The 20,263-nt window shown below is 32.0% G+C and overlaps 1 pseudogene; it reads right to left on the bottom strand.

Moving 5' to 3' along the window:
* Positions 1–19,122: 19,122 nt before the first annotated feature.
* LOC102508579 lies at positions 19,123–19,819 on the bottom strand (annotated as a pseudogene).
* Between the last annotated feature and the right edge of the window lie 444 nt (positions 19,820–20,263).

The raw sequence follows: 20,263 nt of genomic DNA, 5'->3' as shown, positions 1-20,263 counted from the left end.
TGATTGTTTGTTTATTTATTTATTTATTTATTATTTTTAATGGAGGTACTGAAGATTGAATCCCCCACCTCTTGCATGTCAAGTATGAGCCCTACTACTGAGCTATCATCCACCACCGTCTGCTTTTTCACTTAAATTAGAGTTACTAAGGAACTCTGGGCAGGGTGAAGAGGTTTGATTAATTGAAACATATTTAATATCTTGGAAAAATAAAACATATAAGAGTTTGGAGTGGTGGTCATGTTTTATGTGCTGATTTGGATGGTATAGTTAGGTCATTACTTTATACTAACTCAATGTTTCCATGCAGGTATTTTGCTCAGTAATCTAATCCCCACTGTTCAAGGGTCAATTGTATATATTAAAGGTCAAATAAAATTGAGAGATATTTGATTAAAAATTATTTAATACTGAATGATTTCATTGAAATTATATTTTAAACTGTCTAAATCCATTGTTCTAAATCTAGGTCTTTAGATATAAGCAAAATTTATTAGTAGAAATGACCTTGTTGGTAATATGACTAGGTTATGTTCGAGGGGACGCTCTTCTTTTTTTTTTTTTTTTTTTAGCATCTTAGTTTTTCAGGGATTGCAGGATGCAGAGTAGACAGTCCACCTGAAGTCAGAAGAAGGGAAATGTATGAACAGCCATACAACTGGCTAAATCACCTTTTTATATATGTGCTATTTGAATTCATGAATAAATGTTAATTATTTAATGAAGTGGATAAAGTTAAAAGAAGCATTGTATCCTTACATATGATCAGTGTTGTCAAACTTCCATTGATGAAAATTCAAAGGTAAAGTTGGAAAAAAAAAGATCACTAGAAATATATAACTAGAATGTAACTAGAAAACTAAACTAGATAACTAACTAGATCTATAACTAGATAACTAAAATATAACTAGAAAAATACCATTTTAAACATTCAAGGAAATAGTATTAAATAGATAATTTGACATCTGTAACAATTACATAGATTAAACATTGTACAAATATTACATTATTACCATTTAATCAGAATATCCTGGTTTCCCTCAAATTTAAAACAGTATTCAGTTTACAGTTAGATTCAATTATTTATCCCTGCAAATTATGAGACACATTTTATCTCATTAGAAGCTGGATAAACTTTTGTAGTTTTCTATTTTCTTTTCATTATTATTTTTTCTCTTTACCTAAAAAGCCTAACATTAATCTATTGTTTATACTATTCTACAGAAATCAAAGAAGAGATAGCTCAACTACTGTGTTCATTGCAGCATTATCCACTATAGTCAAGGTATGAGAACAGTCTAAGTGTTGATGGGTGAGTTAAAGAAAACATGGTATGTATATATAATGGGATGCTATTCAGCCTTTAAAAAGAAGGAAATCCTGTCATTAATGATGACATGAATTAAATAAGTGAAATAAGCTAGACAGAGAAAGACAAATACCATATAAGCAAAACTTATATAAATAGAGAGTAGATTCGTAGTTGTTAGGGGCTCTGGAGTCAAAGGCTACATATTTTCAGTTATACAATGAGTAAGGTCTGAGGTGATAATAGTTGATGATACTGTATTGTACCACTGAAATTTGATAAAATAGTAGAAAATCAAGTGTCCTCATGCAAGCAAAAAGATAAATACATAAGGAGATTGATGTGTATACTAACTTGGTGGGAGGTGGGAAGCCTTTCACAATGTATATGTATATCAAATCATCACATTGTATACTTGCAATTGTATTTGTCAATTATACCTCAATAAAGCTGAAAACAATTACTTATTTCAAAAAAAATTTAGTGAGCTATGTACATAAATATTTTCACTTGATATCTATATATTCAATTCAACACACACTTTAATAAAATGCAATTGCTAAACATTTAATAGCAGATCTCTTCCTGAAGAATGAGGATCTTCCTATCTAGAAATGAAAAATTCAAGATGCAATACAATGAAGTAGATAGAATATATTAATTATACTCATAGTTCCAATACTTTCACTTTGAGCCATTCATTAATCTTCTCTTTACAGTTTACATATTGGTGAAATTAAATTGGGTTGAATTTTTGAAACTATATAACACAGAGTCGCTTCAGGGACAACTCCAGGAAACTAAGCATCTTTGTAAATTCCAGTGTCCTGCTTCATAGGCAATTTTTAACCTGAACATACATTTATGAATGTACCCATGTCCTATATCATTTTCTGTAATAAGGTCTTATGAAAAGGGTTTTGCATATAGATTTACATTTAAATCATACATATATGCAAACTATCAAAGTTGATATAGAGGGATCATATTTCAACATAACAATAGTCATTTATTACAAACCAACAGCTAACATCATGCTCAACAATGAAAGCATGAAGAGAGAGAAAAAAGAAAAAAAAAAACTTAACCAAGAAAGTGAAAGATCTATGCTCTGAGAACTGTAAAATATTGATGAAGGAAACTGAATATGACATGAAGAAATGAAAAGATAAACCATGTTCATGGATTAGAAGAATCAATATTGTTAAAATGTCCACATTACCCAAAGCATCTACAGATTTAATGTAATACCTATCAAAATACCCATGACATTTTTCACAGAAATAGAACAATAATTTTAACATTTATATGGAATTACAAAAGACTCTGAACTGCCGAAGTGATCTTGAGAAAAAAAGGACAAAGCAGGAGGTATCATGTTCCCTGACTTCAGACTATGCTTCAGAGCTACAGTAATCAAAACAGCATGGTACTGGCACAAAACAGACACAGAGATCAGTGGAACAGAACAGAAAGCCCAGAAATAAAACCATGTACTTATGGTCAATTAATCTATGACAAACGAGGCAAGAGTATATGATGGAGAACCAACAGTCTTTTCAATAAGTGGTGCTGGGAAAACTGGACAGCTACATGTTAAAGAATGAAATTAGAACATTTTCTCACATCATATACAAGAATAAATTCTGAATGGATTAAAGATCTAAATGTAAAACCTGAAACCATAAAACTCCTAGAAGAGAACATAGGCATAAAACTCTTTGACATAAATTGCAGCAATTTTTTTTTTTAGATCTGTCTCTAAAAGTGAAGGAAACAAAAACAAAAATAAACAAGTGGGACCTAATTAAACTTAAAATATTTTGCATAGTAAAGGAATCTATCTACAAAACATAAAGACAGACTACTAAATGACAGACAAATATTACAAATGATATGACTGATAAAGGGTTAATATCCAAAATACATAAACAACTCATACAACTCAATATCAAAAAAACACAATCTGCTTGAAGAATGGACAGAAGACTTAATAGACATTTTTCCAAAGAAGATATAAGATGGCCAACAGGCACCTGAAAACATACTCAACATCACTAATCATCAGAGAAATGCAAACTAAAGCCACAAAGAAATATCACCTCACACTTGTCATACTGGCTACCATCAAAAAGTCTACAAATATTTGTAAGGTTCTGGAGAAAAGGGAACCCTAGCACACTGATGGTGAGAATGTAAATTGGTACACTCACTATGGAAAACAGTATGGATTTACCTCAAAAAAACTAAACATAGAACTACCATTGGATCCAGTAGTACTACTCCTGGGAATATATCCAAAGAAAACAAAAACACTAATTCGAAAAGATAAATGTACCCTGATGCTCACAGCAGCATTATTTACAATAGCCTGGATATGAAAGCAACCTAAATGTCCATCAACAGATAAAGAAGATGTGGTATATATGTCCAATGAAATATTACTGAGCCATAACAAAGAATGAAATTCTACCTACCATTTGTAATGACATGAATAGACCCAGAGGGTATTATGCTTAGTGAAATGAGTCAGACAGAGAAACACAAATACTCTGTATTATAACTTACATGTGGAATCTAAAAAACAAAACGAATTTAACAAAACAAAAACAGATTCATGGATATAGAGAACAGATTAGAGGTTGCCAGTGGAGAAAGGGAAGAGGGGACAAAATAGGGATACGGGACTAAGAGACACAAATTATGATAAAATAAATAAGCAACAATGAAACAAATTAAATTATAAAACAAAAAAGTGAGAGAAGCAGTATGAAGGATGGAATATAAGTTATTTCCAGTCTTTTAAACAGTGTGATTCACATTTTCCAAAATATAAATCTTAACACAACTTTTAGTTACGATTAGTTAATTAATTAGAACGTGGCTGATATTAAAAAAATATGACAATTAAAACAATTTCAAAAAGCATAACCACTAGGAGATTTTGGTAATAGGTAGTACTACTTTTCTCTACAGAAGCCTTAAAGGTCCCTTCTCTCTCAAAATACAAGATGGGATCTATGCATAGACTATCAAGGTGCTTTCTCCTGAGACTCTACAATTTCAGAGATGCACATGAAGTTACAGGATTTGTTAATAACCATTCTGAGGTATACAGATCCCCAGATCACTTCTTATGGTGACATTTCCAGGAACAAGGGTGGAGTATTTGTGGTGGTTGTGCCAGTAGCAACATCCTAAGCACACCATTCCGATGCCAGGCTCTCAATCTTTGTGTTTATGTAAGTTCAATTCTCTGTCAGTCTCACAGATTCTAGTCTACCAATTAGCCATATTTAAAATTCCCTCTTGTTTTCTAAATAGATTAAATTGGCTTCTAATGTTTGGCTTCTAATGTTTGAATATAAAAATTCTGACTTCATATGCCCTTTTCCTAAAAACCAATTCATTAGTTCCTGAAAATACTTAACAAAAACAAACACAGCAAGACATTCCTTTATCTCCTTAATACTGCTTCTGTATTCCTTTACAGTGAGACTAAATAAAAGAATCAACCTACTATTTTCAAAATGTATTGTTTCAATCTTTGAAGACTGAAAAAATACTACAACATGTATAAACTATCATCAGGGGTCCTTTTTAATGAGCCACACAAGTGAGTCATGTAAGATATTTCATAACGAAAACAGCAAAAGCTCTTGTGTCTTCAGTTTTTAAGTTGTTTATTCTTGTTGGTACTGAGAAGGTCCCTAAAGATATTCCACTAAAACAAATATGTACGAAGTCTGAGGACATGACTAGTTAATTTGACAGTATTCTCTGTGATTAGATATTCCCTATTTGTGTTTCATTCCTATGGTGATGTTTGAAGAACTAAGGTTCTGCTTTGATAAAATCACTGAGGTTTATAAAATAAATCAAACTGAAAGCTAACCATTTAATTCATGTAAAAAGTGTACATGTCACACATTTTTGAAACCATATATCAGATGACAAGAATTTTATGAAATATTTAAATAATATTAAAACTAAAAAAAAACCTGTTATTAGTTATTTGAATCTCCCATGAATACTCTCATTATATCAGCCTTTTTCATTATCAAGATGTATTTTTACTTTTAGCATACTGTAATGGTAACATATAAGAAATTTAAAATGTATTTTTGAAAATAATGCTTTTTAAAATTTTGGTGACTATTTTATATTAATATTTTAATGAGGAAGAGATCCATTATAAATATTAGGATCTTGGTCCATTTAAACAAACCAACTACTTTAACTATATATTCAGGTATATATGAAAAACATTAAAACCAAATTAAACCTAAAATCATTTAGATCAATAGAAATACTTCCTTACAAATACTTCAAGTATATATTGTATCCATCTGTGAAGTAACAGAACAAATTTCAGGGAGAGAAATCCTTGAGCAAAATCAATTTATCTCTCTGAATGAGCTCTCAGCCTAAATCAGGAGCATGGCTATATCCTGAGACACCACTTAGTAACACTGAGAATATACTTACAGTATTGCATTTCACAATTACAAATACGATACAAGTTTATTAAATTGCTAGAATAAACAAGGTAAATTGAACAAACTACACTTAATTATGATATTTTATTCCAAATTCAAACTTAATTAATGGATAAACTATACTGACTATTAATTATGTCTTGGTTTTAGTGTAGAGAAACTAATGATATGCTACCAAATTCCAATTAAGTTGTTTTATAGGATTCTTCCTAAAGTGCATATTCAAACACTAGTATGTCCAATGAATAGTATAAAATTTTGGCCTTGCAATATAATATTTTTAACCAGGAAATATTTAACACGGTTATAGTATGTAGCTAGTTATAATGATCAGTATGTTCCAGGAAATGTACTATACAAAATAATATATATTTATAGAATTATTTTCTTTATAGACAATTTTCTCACAATAGTAAAAAAAAAATTTCACATGATAAAATATGTATATGCAAACACAAAATCATAACACATGCGTTAATCTGAAGTATCTATCTATCAGTATTCTGGCTTTGTAATATTAAGGACTTGAAGATAAAATTATTCTATTTAGTTTCATTAGTTTATCAATTCACCTATTAAGTTCCAAAAGAATATATATTTTATTATCATGCAATAAAAATAAACAGAGTAGTCTCCACAGCGTTAATATTTGTTGTTTGAATATTTTGAGAAACAATATTGTGTGACTCCTTAGAAGTGCATTCATAGGTTATCACTGAGTCGTTTGACTTTGGTGTTACGTATTTCTTCTCTCTGATTCTTTTACTCCTTTTTCTTAAAATCTCTCCAGACACATGCCCTCGTTTAGCATTATAAACGTTTGACTAATTTTCTCTCATAGTGTATATTTAAAAGATCTAACATAGGTTTATTGAGAATGTAAAAATATTTAATTGGATATTCATTGACATGAAATGCCTAACAGAATGTGACTGAGAGGTATTTTTTTCATAAATATTTTCAAAATATTTTTCAATTTTGTTTTGTAAATAAGACTTCAGATCCTAGTCCTAGACCATATATTTTAACTTTATTGGGTATAATTAGGCTCCAAATAGAGTGGTAAACTTGAGAGTAACTACTAATTATTAATTATACAAAGACTGCAGATGACCAGTTATAAATGCAATTTATATTTGGACACATTCACACTGCTTTACTAGCATGTCAGTAGCATTACATTCATAAATAATGGATCAAATGTTTTAGCAATGTAATTGTTCAGTTTATGTGTGAAGAGTTTGGAGTTGCAGTTGGTTAGATTTATTTCATCACTTTCACCAGATTGCTGAATTTCTTTATGCCGAACTTTTCTTGTGGGTAAGGTGGAAAATGTAATATAACTCCTTGTCCTATGTGTGCTGTTGTGAGGTTATTCAAACTCATTCTATTATTTTAGAACATTTCATTCAATTGTTTATTTCAAATCTGTGTTGATGAGTAATGAGAACTATTTAGTCATATCTAATGCTTATTTAAAAACTACATTAAATTCTGAGTAGATAAATGTATGCGTAGGATGTAGGAAGGGAGACATATTTATTATCTAACAATAAAATTTAGTTTAGAATGACTGTCTTCTATAGACATGGCCTTAATTTACCTGACGTTTTATAAGGATCAAATTAGCATCCATCATTTAAATGTCTGTAATTATCTATTATCTGTCTTTGAAATTTAACATTTGTTAAACTGCTCCTATGAAAAGGCACTTTGAAAAAAAGGGAAGCAATAAATGCAACCCTGGAATAGCAGGTTTATAAATGCATAGTGACAGGGTTTATTAATCACTGCAATGAAATTAACAGTGCATAGTTAAGATAAAATCATTCTGTTTATGGGCTAGAAGAGTATCACGGAGACCTTTAAATGTATTAATGTGATCTAAAATAAAATCCAGTTTTAAACTTTATTACGAGGTTCAGCAAATTTCCCCTAAGTCAAAAATATGTTTGAAATATGAGGTATATTTTTTCCCTAACATATCTAAATAATGCCTTTGATGAACTTTAGAATGAACAGCTCAAAATCAACTATGGTTGTCAGGGACAAACATGTGAAACTATGACACTGGGAATGTACATGAAAGTATCAGATTGTATTTGGGAATGGTTAGAGATGCTGGTTTTTCTCCCCATGATTTAAAAAAACAAACTATCTTAGTGGAAGGTTTAATTCCAGAAAAAATTCAGATGTATACATTTTATTTAAATAAGATATCGTAATACATTTAATTTTCAGAGGCTGAGATAAAAATATTACTATTTATCTTACATCACTACTCCATGATCTCTAATTAAGAAAATATTTTTAAAAGTAACTTTGTTTCTTCTAGCATATTTATAAGTGCATTTCAAATTTTTAAAACTTACATTGTTAACATTAGTAATTTGATGGAATTCCAAAGAAGATCTTAAGTGAACCACCAATTTTTATACAGTTTATGCTAGTTGTCTTAAAAATAGAGACCTATGTTCTGTATTTGATTCATTGCTCACAAGTTGGGAAGAATTTGAATATAAATACATTCTTTTAAAAGACTTTTATTTCTTTTCAAAACATTAAAATGAAATCTTTCTAGCAGATGATTTGTTTCTTCCCTTTCCTATACTTCAACCTTCCCTCCCCCAATATTTTTCTAAATTTCTCAAGGAATGGCATAAAGATCTCCTATAAAAATAGAAAATAAAGGTAAAGTTAATTTCTGGAGGTATCAACTTAACAATGGACAGCTTAATTTCAGAAGCATCATTACTAATGTACTTCTAATATACTTGCTACAATTGAAGTCTACATTCATAATTTTTCTAAAAAATAAATTACTTACATGTGCAATCTACAAATTAACACAAACAAATGTATATAGCAAAATAGAAATGAACTCACAAATACTAAAAAACAAACAAGTGGTTACCAGTGTAGGGAGGGAAAGGGGCAAGGGCACATTAGAGGTATAAAATTAAGAGACAGAAACTACTATGTACAAAATAGATAAGCAATAAGGATACATTGTATAGCACAGGGAATTATAGCCATTATCTTATAATAATTTTTAATGGAGAATAAACTGTAAAAATACTGAATCATTATGCTGTACACATGAAACTAATGTAATACTGTAAATCAACTATACTTCAATAAAAAAGAAAGAAAATGTCATATTATTCATAAATTTAGTTTTTTTATTTGAAAATAATTTTAGGTTAACAAGAAAGCTGCAAAGATAGTACAAAGACTTCTTACAAGACATTATCCCAGCCTTCTCTAATGTTAGCTTGTTATATAATCCTAGTGCATTGTGAAAACCAAATATTTAGTATTGCTATAAGACTATTAACTAAACTATCAACTTATTCAGATTTTACAATTTTCCCACTAATGACCTCTTTATTTTTATTTTTATTTAATTATCCAATCCAAGGCACCAAGCTGCATTTAGTCATCAAGTCCCCTTAGTCTCTGAATCTCTGAAAGTATCTCAGCCTTTCCATATTTTTAATGACCATTACAAGTTAGAAGAATATTGGCCAGGTATTTTGTAGAATACCCCTCAGTTCAGACTTGTATTGTTTTTTCTTAGTCATGAAAAGACTAAGATTATGGATTTGGGGAAGAATAACATAGAGATGAAGTGTGTTCTCATCATATAACAGTGTGTGCATGACAGCAAGATGGTTTATTACTGGTGATGTTATATTGACCATTTGGTTAAGGATGTATCTGCCAAATTTCCACACAGTAAACTTATTCCCTTTATTTTTTTCTTTCCATACTCTTCTCAATAAAACTGAGACACTAAACCTGAGCCACACTCAAGAGGTGAGAAATTAAGCTCTGTCTCCAAGAGGAAGGAGTATACAAATTTTAGTGGATATTGGTTAAAACCAACACAATGCTTAATAAATATTTGGGAGCTATAACTTGAGGTTTTGCAACTATCCTGTTTCTCCAAATGTGACTACTTTTAAGCACTCAGTAGTGGATTGTGCCTACAGCAATTATTTCTATCATGTCATAAAGGTTATTTATTTATTATTTGGAGCCTGTCTTCCTTTTATCCTTCTTTTCCCTTACAGAGATGGTGCAAAGGAGTGTTGTCTGATGTTATAACCTGGGTCTCAAGGATGGCCTTCACTAGTACTCCTGTCCTCATCCTGAAATAATGCTGGATCTAGTACATGTTTCTGCCCCTTCATAGGAGCAGACATTTTTTCCTCGCTCACTTCCCCAGCTGTCAGTAACTTCAGGCTGTATTTTTATTACCTTTCACCTGAAGACCAAGGCTTTTGTTCCATAGGGGTGATAGGGTGATTTAGTGGTGGCAGCTGTTCCCCACTCCAAGCCAGTATTTTGGGGGAAAGCTTTGTCAGTATTCACCCTGATCTTCCCTGTGAATTGTTAAAGAAAAGAATTGCATGGGACACTTGTTATAAATAGCAAGGGAGATTTTATTCAGAACTATTGAATAGGGGAGAAAGATTGAACTCAATTTGACTGACATGAAAGGCAGTGTTTTAAACACTGGAATGAGCTAGTGGAAAAATACTGGTGTACATTTAGGGGAAGACTGGTCAATGGGTTTAGACCATCTGTGTTTGCTAAGTATTGCTTATGAAAGCTAAGCTTCTACCCTCCCACAAAGAATGAGAGAGACAGAGGCACTACCTTTCTTGATTACATTTCAGAGGTATGTCTCCCGGGTCCTTGAGAAAAGCATTCCTGGGTTGTAGAAGATTAAATTTCCAAGGAGCTGAGAAAGAATCTAGTCACAAGTTCTCTAAAGTGAAAGACCTAAGAAAAGGGAGCTCAGTCTCCTACAGTCAGGAAGAAGCCTGTCCAAAGTCTTGGTCAGAATGCTGGGCTTCCTGGAGGAAAAGCCTGTACGAGGGTGCAGGCAGACGTCTGTCATCTCCTGGAGCGTCCCCTTCTCACACTAGCTCATGGTTAGCCTTTAACAATTTATTAAATCTTCTAGCTCAACCTCACCAGTTAATATTGCACTTGCCATTTAAGCCTGGAGATGTATCTCCCTAGATTTGGATTTATTTGTTTAACCCGTGACATTGGTTCTCCGACCAGTTCAAGAAGTCTTAAATCTGCAGTTGTCCAGCTTGTTTTTGCTGTAAGGGCAGGAGCGATGCCCTGACCAGCTCTCTGCATCTGTGAGCTGAAATTGGAAGTACAATAGCTTATGCTTTTATTACAGTATTTGAACATACTAAGTTGAAACTATTAGTCTCCCTATCAAGCAAGATGACTATGTAGTAGGAGTGCTTAGCTGTATCTGTTCAATTTATTCCTTTATATACTAGAACATGAATTGTAACAGGCTTTATTTAAAAAAACAGAACTAAGAATACACACTCCCCATCATATTAATATAAATGTACATACTGAGGCGAAGAAGGTGTAACTGCTTTCTTAAGCATCTTGTGTCTAATTTATGGCTACAGCCTCTTACTTCCAAATGTAAGATTCTTTCCTCATCAACCAGTCACTTATATTAATAATACCATTTTTTTCAAAATGTGTTTCTGCATCCTATTTATTATTGTGAGGCTTGCATTCATTCAGTAAAGAAAAGGAATGGAACACTGAGTTAGCAATAAACACAGATAACTATGTAGGTATAATAAGAATGTCTTTCTATATGAAAATCATTTTCAGTATTTTCATCCTTAAGAAATTTGACTTTTTTGCATCTAGTTAAAAGACAAATTATTTCTGGTTTTCTTTTGTGGTTCCTTTTCAAATTACGGATGAAATTAATTGGCATGCCAGCCATCTTTATTTTAATCCTAAAGGCATTTTTTAAAACACTTGCATTTGCTATTTTGTTCACTACAGATACGTTTGCATATTTATTTATAAATACTTTGTAAAATAGTCAAACAATTTCTACATACCTTTATTAACTATAAAGAAGACACAAAAAATAAAATTCATGAGGACAGACATGCATGAAGGAAATGTGTTTCTTTCAGGTATATATGATTCTAGCTAAAAAAGCATGTACTACTCATTGATGAAGTTGATTTTTGGTTTCCTATAAAGCCTAAGCTGAGTATTTTACTGAAGCCTCTAATGACCTCCCAATAATAAGCTAATATGTTTAAAATACCTTTATACAGTTAATATGAAGTTTTAGCTTATAAATGTTTAGATAGTGTTAAAGAGAAGAAACATTCAAGTGCCATTGTTACAAGGAGTGCATGATAGAGCAATGTTTTATATTTTGCTTTAATTTCCGATAAGCTCCAGAAATCTATGCAAAGTTGTATGAGTCACTTTCCAAACAATACAGAGCTCATTAATCCAGCATTTAGTAACTATGCTAGTAACTGAGAAAAGTTAAAGGTCTGATAGATAGTCATTGCAATGAAAAACAATCTAATAAGGGGGATGATATTTAATAGTCACAAATAATTCCTAAAATGAAACAATGGACAAAATACTATGGATTATAAATGATCTGAAGGGTATATACTTTAGAGATAAATAGAAGTGTGCTAGTTTTATGACCTTGAAATAAGTCCAAAACTGTTTGAGACATTAATTTTTAATTTGCAGAAAATGAGTAAATGTCTGACATATTGAGTTACTGTGAGACAAATTACACGAGGCTGTGGTCATACGTGAAGTGCTTGTCAGATTATTAGCGGATCCTTTCTGTTGTTTAATCTTACAACAACCACATGAAGGAAATATCATTATGCCCATTTTACTAAAAGTATTTAAATAAAATTGTTTTACATACATTTTCTATGACAGAGTATATTGAATACTGCATAAAAGAAATATGGTTATATTTATCATGGCTCATATTCCATTATAGGAACAAAGTCATTTAAATATTTACAATGTTAATTATTTCATTATGATCATGCCAGTTATTTAATGAAGAATTAAAAGTGACATGAAAGTATCTAATAGGAAAACTAATCTAGCCTAGTATGTCCAGAAAGACTTTTTCATTTCCAATTTGATTTGTGATAGATAAACTGGACTTAGAACATAACAAAAAAATGATAATGGCAATAAAGTATGTGAATTTTCAGAAAAGTACATGGGCTAATTTTTTCTGAGAACTGAAATTTGATCATTCTGCTTGGATGTTGGTAAGCAATGGGGAAAAAAGCTCCTGATGAGTTTGGAGAGTTAGTTAAGAGGCCAGTTTATGTTAAGTTACTATAGAATATAGACCTCTATTACAAAGGCAACAAGAAGCCATAGAAGAATCACCAATGGGAAAATGACACGATCAGAATTTGACTGTAGAATGTTACTTCTTACTGAATTATGGCAACAGGAGTGTGTGTTGCATGAGGGGGCAGCAGCAATGGTTCTGAGCACCTGGAGTGGACAACTGCCTCTAGTGGTCTCTTTTCATTTAGTGATTGCCTCTGACAAGGGAAAAGTCTACTTCGTAGTTTATTTATATCCATTGAATCCACATCAGTGGGGAAATGACCGGGCATGTTCAGTGCCTGAAGCAACTTAAGTTATGTGGGCTGTGTAAAAGTCATCTCTATAAATTAAATCTTCCTCTACATGATCTCATGTCCTATTTTCTACAATAAGGCAAATCAAGTTGCTCAGCAGTTCTTCCCTCTCTTCTTGTTGAAACAGTCTTTTCTCCCATACTATTCCTGAATAATTTCTTAAGCTTTTACTTATATAATATTTAATGAATTTTATTTTCCCACATGAAGACCATATGAAATATATCTTATTTTTGTTAGTATATCTGCCATACACAAAATATTTCTAAGCATGGCTGACAGTAGAGAGATACTCTACAGGGAACATTTTCCATATGAATTATGATCTAAACAACTTTTCCTATTTTAACACAATGCATTCCCCCTCCTAAATACATCTAGCAATATTTTTCATGAGAGAGACTAACAGTGACTTTGAAAATAAGAAGTAACTTTCTGAGTACACAGATAATAATAGTCTCTTGTAACTTTCTGAGTACACAGATAATAATAGTCTCTTGTAACTTTCTGAGTACACAGATAATAATAGTCTCTTAACTCATTTGAAAATTTTCTTATGAGACATCTCTAAAAGTTCAGAAAAATATGATACTTCAGCAACCATCTGAAAAAATACACATTTTTCTGGTATATTAAAGATGGTTATTTTCCAGGCAGAGAAAAGAGAATGTGTGAAGACAATGACATAAAAGAAAATCAAGTTAATAAAAGTTACTTATTCTTCTCCTAAGCCTATGAAGAAGTAATACTACCAGGATTTAATAGTAAACATATGAAGACCAATTAATATCACAGAATTGCAATTAATTATGCTGAAGGGCAGAAAACTCTGAAATGTTTCTTCTTTGTCTTTCTATATCAACTAAACACAAATATGTATGAATTAACAGGATCTATTTGTACATACTGGCCTTCCTTCATCCTGAACATTAATTACTTTGGGAAACATTCCAGGCATTTAGATATTTAATGTTCTAGTAAAAGCAATGAAGAACTATAAGTAATTTGTGAATTTTGAAATACTAATTGCATTGAACACAATTTCTAAAACTATTCAAACCTGTTCAGTTTTATGAATGCTCACTATAGTTGTCTCTGCACCACATGCTTCTCAAGAATATAACCAAAGCAAGAAGAACAATAAATATAAATGCAAAGCAATCCAACTTTGAATACAGTGAAGTTTTAATCCCTAGCAGTATCCAAAGAGGGTGGAATTCCAAATTCAGTGAAGATGAGTAAGAGTGTGGAGAGATAGAGTCTGTAGCTACAAAATTTCAGTCTGATTTGGTACAATAAATTTCTTCAAATATGAGCTTCAATTAGAGGAAAAGAAACTAACAAGTCTTTGTTAGAACAACATAAATAGACTGCAGACAGCAGAGCAAGCTTTGTTGAGTCTTATTTGTCATTAGAGAAGAGCAAAAGAATCACAGCTAAGAGAGAAAGCATGTAAACACACAACTTCTGCAGGGCTTCATTTGTTTACAGAATTGTGATTATTAATATGCACAAGCTTATTTCTATCTTATTGTGTTATTTATAGCACACATTTCCCCTTTTTTCATTTTTCTCATTTTCTGCCTTGCATTTACCTAGTTTTCTACACTTTTGTGTCTAGTTTTGTTCTATAATGATTATCCTTTAAACTGAGCACATTTTCAGGATATTTTTCTACTAAAGAAGCAGTACTAAGAAATAAGATTATTTTAACTTAAATTTCATTCATCCTTACTGGCCATGCTATTGCTGCCTAAAACTAAGCTAGTTCTTGTTTTATTAATGCCTCCGATATATATTTATGTTATTCAGTTATTTTTAAAGAGTATTCATGTATTTGCCATTTACTTTCTCAATAATATTTGATGCCACTTTGTTTCTTCAATTTTTCTTTCTTAAATTTATTCTTACTATTTTTATAATTGAGTAGCTGTTAGCAGGATTATTTTTCCAGTTTGTCTTACTTTTATTTTCTTAATGGAGATAGTTGAGCTAGATACAAAACTGCAATATAACACTTAATCGCAGACTTTGAAAGATACAAATGTATTGGTTTTGGCTTTTTGTCGTTAATGAAGTCTTTTTTCACTCTAACAACTTTGTCCATTTTTTTCCTTTGGTTACTTTTTAGATCATAAAATCTCTTTTTCTCTAATAATTTCTATTTTTAAAGTATGATTTTACTTTATGGATTTTTGTTGTTGTTATTAATGTTCAATCAACTAGTGCATTTTTCTCTATTCCAGAACATTTCAGTCATTATCTATTTAAATATTGTTTATTCTTATTTTTTTACTTCCTTGTTTTGAATCTTCTAAAAGACTTATACTGGGCTTTCTTATTTCATCATGCTCCTTGATCTCCTTTTATGAAAAAAAATTTTATTCACATATCTGTGTTGTCGTCTGAATACTTTTCACAAATAAATTTATGACAATTCCAACCATGTCTAATTTTTAACTTTTTGACTTCCCCTGAATTTGATTGTCAAGTTAACGATTTGGTTATCTGTATCTTAATGTTTTACTATTTCATATTGAAGTAACATTTGTTTGCTTATTTTAAGTTACTTACATAAAAATACTTATAAATTTTCAAATCTTACCTCTTATACCTCTAACTATATGTATAACTTTTCCTTTTGTCTGTATGTTGTTTGTGGAACTAATTTTCCAACTGGTTTCGATTGGTTTCTGTTTTTAATTAATTTTACTTTAATTACATATTGGTACACAACAGATTTTAGATTGAAGTATATTTAAAACTATTTTTAGAAAGATATTAAAGATATTTTCTTTTTCTCTTTCTCACTTTCCTTCCTTTTTCCCTTTCTTTTCTTTTTTTTCCCTTTCTTCCTCATAGTATGTGCTATTGGGGTTTTACCACCTGGAATTGGTTTATAAAATAATTACTCACCATGGGATTTCTTGACTTTTATATTCAATATACATTTGGACTTGATGCCATTATGTGATCTATTTTGGTTGTTAATTTCTAACCAGTTTTTAATGTATGTGTGTGTGTTTGTGTGTGTGCTACAACTAACTTTAGGTTTTAAGGGCCTATGTTATTTTATTTACTGATTTATGTATTTATTTATTTGACTACTGATCTTTAGTTCCTTTGGCACTAAGTGTGAACCTTCCAGAGCCTTGGTTTATTTTAATCTGACTACTGAGCTTTCTCAGGTCTAAACACAATTGTCCTGACTTTCTATATGTCTCAAATCCCAGCTATTGGTCATCAATATGGAATTCAAACCATCACACCACATTGGTTCATGGCCTATTGTCTCTGGATTTAATGTTCTCTTGGGCAAACCAATTCTTTGATGCATTTAATAACTTATTTTAGATGAGCTAGTATACTCAGAATTTTCATGTTTGTAACAAATATCTATTTTGATCAGGTTCTGCCATTTTCAAAATTGGAAGACACTAATATATTTCCTTGCTAATGATGCACATAATAAAAAAACAAGTCTAAAGTAACACTAAATTAAATATTGCTATATTGGGAGTAGACATTTGCCATATATGCTATTCCTTCTTTTATTTTACTGGTCATAGTTATGAAATGAACTGGAAGTTTACTCATTTTAAAATATTTAATACATTCCAAACAGGCAGATTGAAAGGCTTATTAATCTTCAGTTTTAGCTAATCTTATACCTAGAATGTGACTATTACATTTAAATGACAAAAAAGGAATGAGTGGTGAATTATTTATCAGGATTATAAGAGTTTAGTCAAGGTTTCAAGGATTTATCACATATAAATCACATATACACTAATTCCTGCATGTATATCTTCTTCTAAAATTCAGCAAATATACAATATTTTAAGAGGCTCTCCATAGAAAATTTACTTGTATTTAAAATGTTCAGTTCTGCAAAACTACTATTTAAATTATAGAAAATTGAGCAGGGAAACAATTTATAGGAACAGTGACAATCTTTACAAGTTTTCACCTCTTAAAATGAAATTTTAAGAAAATTGTATCTCCATCAATCTAGAAAGTATGTGTAAATTTATAATGTAAAAATCTGTAATTCTCAAGGGGCTACCTTAACAGCAGGGATTTCAGGGAGAGTACTTTTTTCTTGAGATTTTCTTGGCATAAAAGATACTAAAGTCATTTTGTTCTTTTCAACAATATTACTCCATTTCTACTCATAGCACAGCACATTAGCTTGTCAGGAAAAATCATCACCTAGCAGATTCAAATATGTTTATAACATTTTTATGGGTTCCTTCTAATGGATGCATGTCATCAAGAAAAAACATTTTGATATAATTTTTATGCCACACAATGATGTTTCATAGTCTGTATGAGATTTTCCATTTGTAAGGGTTAGAGAAATTTGCATATAAAGTGGGATAGTCCAAAAAGTGCCACATCATTAAGTTAAAGCACAGCACAACATACCCATTAGTTTAAAATTCCGTTGCATTTCTTTAGTTAAGCAATTTCTGCATGCTATCTACTTCCATAGATAAGCGCAGGAAAACAAGAAGCCATAAAACTGATTATTTGAGATACACTGGTTTGTTTTTTAAGGTACTGTTTTGTTTTCACTAATGTTCCTGGAACTTTTGTTGGCTATCCCTAAAAGCTTCTCTGCTCCCATTGCTTCCACACCATGTTAGTAATGGGATTAGCTCCTTGTTGCAACATACGGCAGTCTGGGAAATGTGCATCCTTCTCCAAAAAGTCATCACCTTCAATGTTCACTAGAGAATTCTGTGATCTTTTACTTTATCCAGAATATAAAGATGTTCAAACAAGAAATGACCTGGGGATGACCGTGGATTCAGTCTTACTGATACTTTATGGTAATCAACCTGAATAACAGGGAATACACTCGTTCCTTCCTCATTACTCACAAAATATTTAAATCCTGAAATGGCCAGTTAGAATAATTTAGTCAGAGATGGTTTTTCACATCAGCTCCTTTAAGAACTCACAGGTAGCCTAAAAGAAATGTTCATGCATTTGTATTAAACAATATGAAACCCAAGAGTCTCAGTATGGTCTCTGCAGTGTCACATTCCCTGCTCTTAAGATCAATTTGGCCACTTTCCTTCCTCATGATCTCTCTAAAGGACAAGTAACTGTAGAAAATGGTATTTTGTGTGGATGTGTCCCTCATTTTTCATAGTTTACTTAAACTATTACTTACTTAAGTTACTAACATATATATTTTAAATTGTTCTATTCCTCTGTCTAGTGATTATAGTGCTCTCCCGACTATTAATGGGTCATATATATACAACTATTTATAATATAAATGTAACAAAAATGTCTCAGTTATATAAAATGAAAACCAAAAATTATTTCTCTGAGAAACTAAAAAGGCCAAAATAAATGGTGAGATGTACCATATTTTGGGGTTAGAAGTCTCATGTTAAAATAATGTTAAAATGTGTCTTCTCTCCAAACTGATTTTTATTCCAATCAAAACCAGCCTCTGTGTCTGTGTGTGAATAGGAATATAATTCTGTTTTTCATGTGAAAATGCAAGGTGACCAGAAAAAACAAGGAAATCTTGAAAAGAAGAAAACAACACATTTCAAATCTAACTATAATAGACAAAAGACAGGCTGAATAGAATAGGCATTCCAAAAACAGATTGGCATGTACATATTGTCCTGACTTGAGGCAAAGTGGCCACTGCTGTTCACTGGGGAAATAATGGTCTTTTAAATAAATGGTCCTAGTGAAAGTGCATGGCTATATGGAAATTTTACTTTGAAAAATTTATTTTGATCTTATTTTTTAAAGAAGGAAAATGTTTATTGGTGTGGGGGGACAAGGGGCATCACTGTTGCTCTTACATCTCCCACTGTATCTTCATGCTTTGTAAGCAAGGATGCTGGCTCCAATGAGATGCCTCCTTTGATTCTGCCAAATGCATTTCCAGTTTTTCATGTTGCTGTGGAGGGCTCAGACTTGGGCTCATCATCATGGGTGTCCTGGGTCTCCAGCTGCAGTGGGGAAGGTTTGTGGAACCTACAGGCATCTTCAGGTGGCCCACGGGTTATAGGTGAATGACTTTTGCTGTTTGGTGACCTCTGAACCCTCTGCATGCCCAAAGATTGGGGTCAGCAGTGAGGTGGGAGAGCACTGATACTTGCCCAGTGAGCCGCCGTTGCCCATCCAGGTGCCACTGATTGGATACAGCAGTGTGTTCTCCTTGCACTGAGCTAAATCCATGCTCTGGTCAAACACCTTGGTCACATATGTACTGGTTCTCTGCAGTCCTCCTTCTGCCAGCCCATCATCTATCTTCCTCCTCTTCCTCGTTTGCTGGTGGTAGATGTGGGCAGATGGCCTTTTGACAGTGGCTGTGATGATCGCGCAATCCTTGCTGTGAGCGTGCAAGTGGGTCTTCCAGGATTCCTCATCCAGATGCTCCCTGTCCATGTAACTTCTCCAGCAGACACCGCATCCAGTTTGTTCCTGGTCTTAGCCATCTTCAATTCTGATTTCTCTACTGTCACCTGTACTGGGAATTTAGTTTGGGTCTCACTATACACAAAAATAAATATACATAGAGTTGTAAAACAATAAAATTTAGAGAAAAGAATGAAGAAAATATGATCAGGCACACAAATATTTGTTAAACACATCACAGGAAGTGATAACCATGGCAAAGAATGTTGGCATACAGCTGTTGCTATCCCAAAAGTGGTTCAAATATACGGGATTTAGTAGTCAAATATAACCTAATAGAAACAGTGATTATTAAAGCAGTGAGAAACAGAAGCAACTTCAGGTAGCTCTCATTTATGAAATATTTGCAGCATTTTCAGCTCTGCTTTGTCACAGTGTGTGGTGGTGTCACTGGACCAGCACTGGGCAGGTCAGAAGTACCCGTTGGCCTATATGATCCAATTTTTATTCAGTATTGGATGATACACATGAAATACTATTGAGATATTGAGATTTGG

This window comes from Camelus ferus, chromosome 3, assembly GCF_009834535.1.
Source record: "Camelus ferus isolate YT-003-E chromosome 3, BCGSAC_Cfer_1.0, whole genome shotgun sequence".
Classification (NCBI taxonomy): Eukaryota; Metazoa; Chordata; class Mammalia; order Artiodactyla; family Camelidae; genus Camelus; species Camelus ferus.
This window is presented reverse-complemented; position numbering and strand designations above follow the sequence as displayed.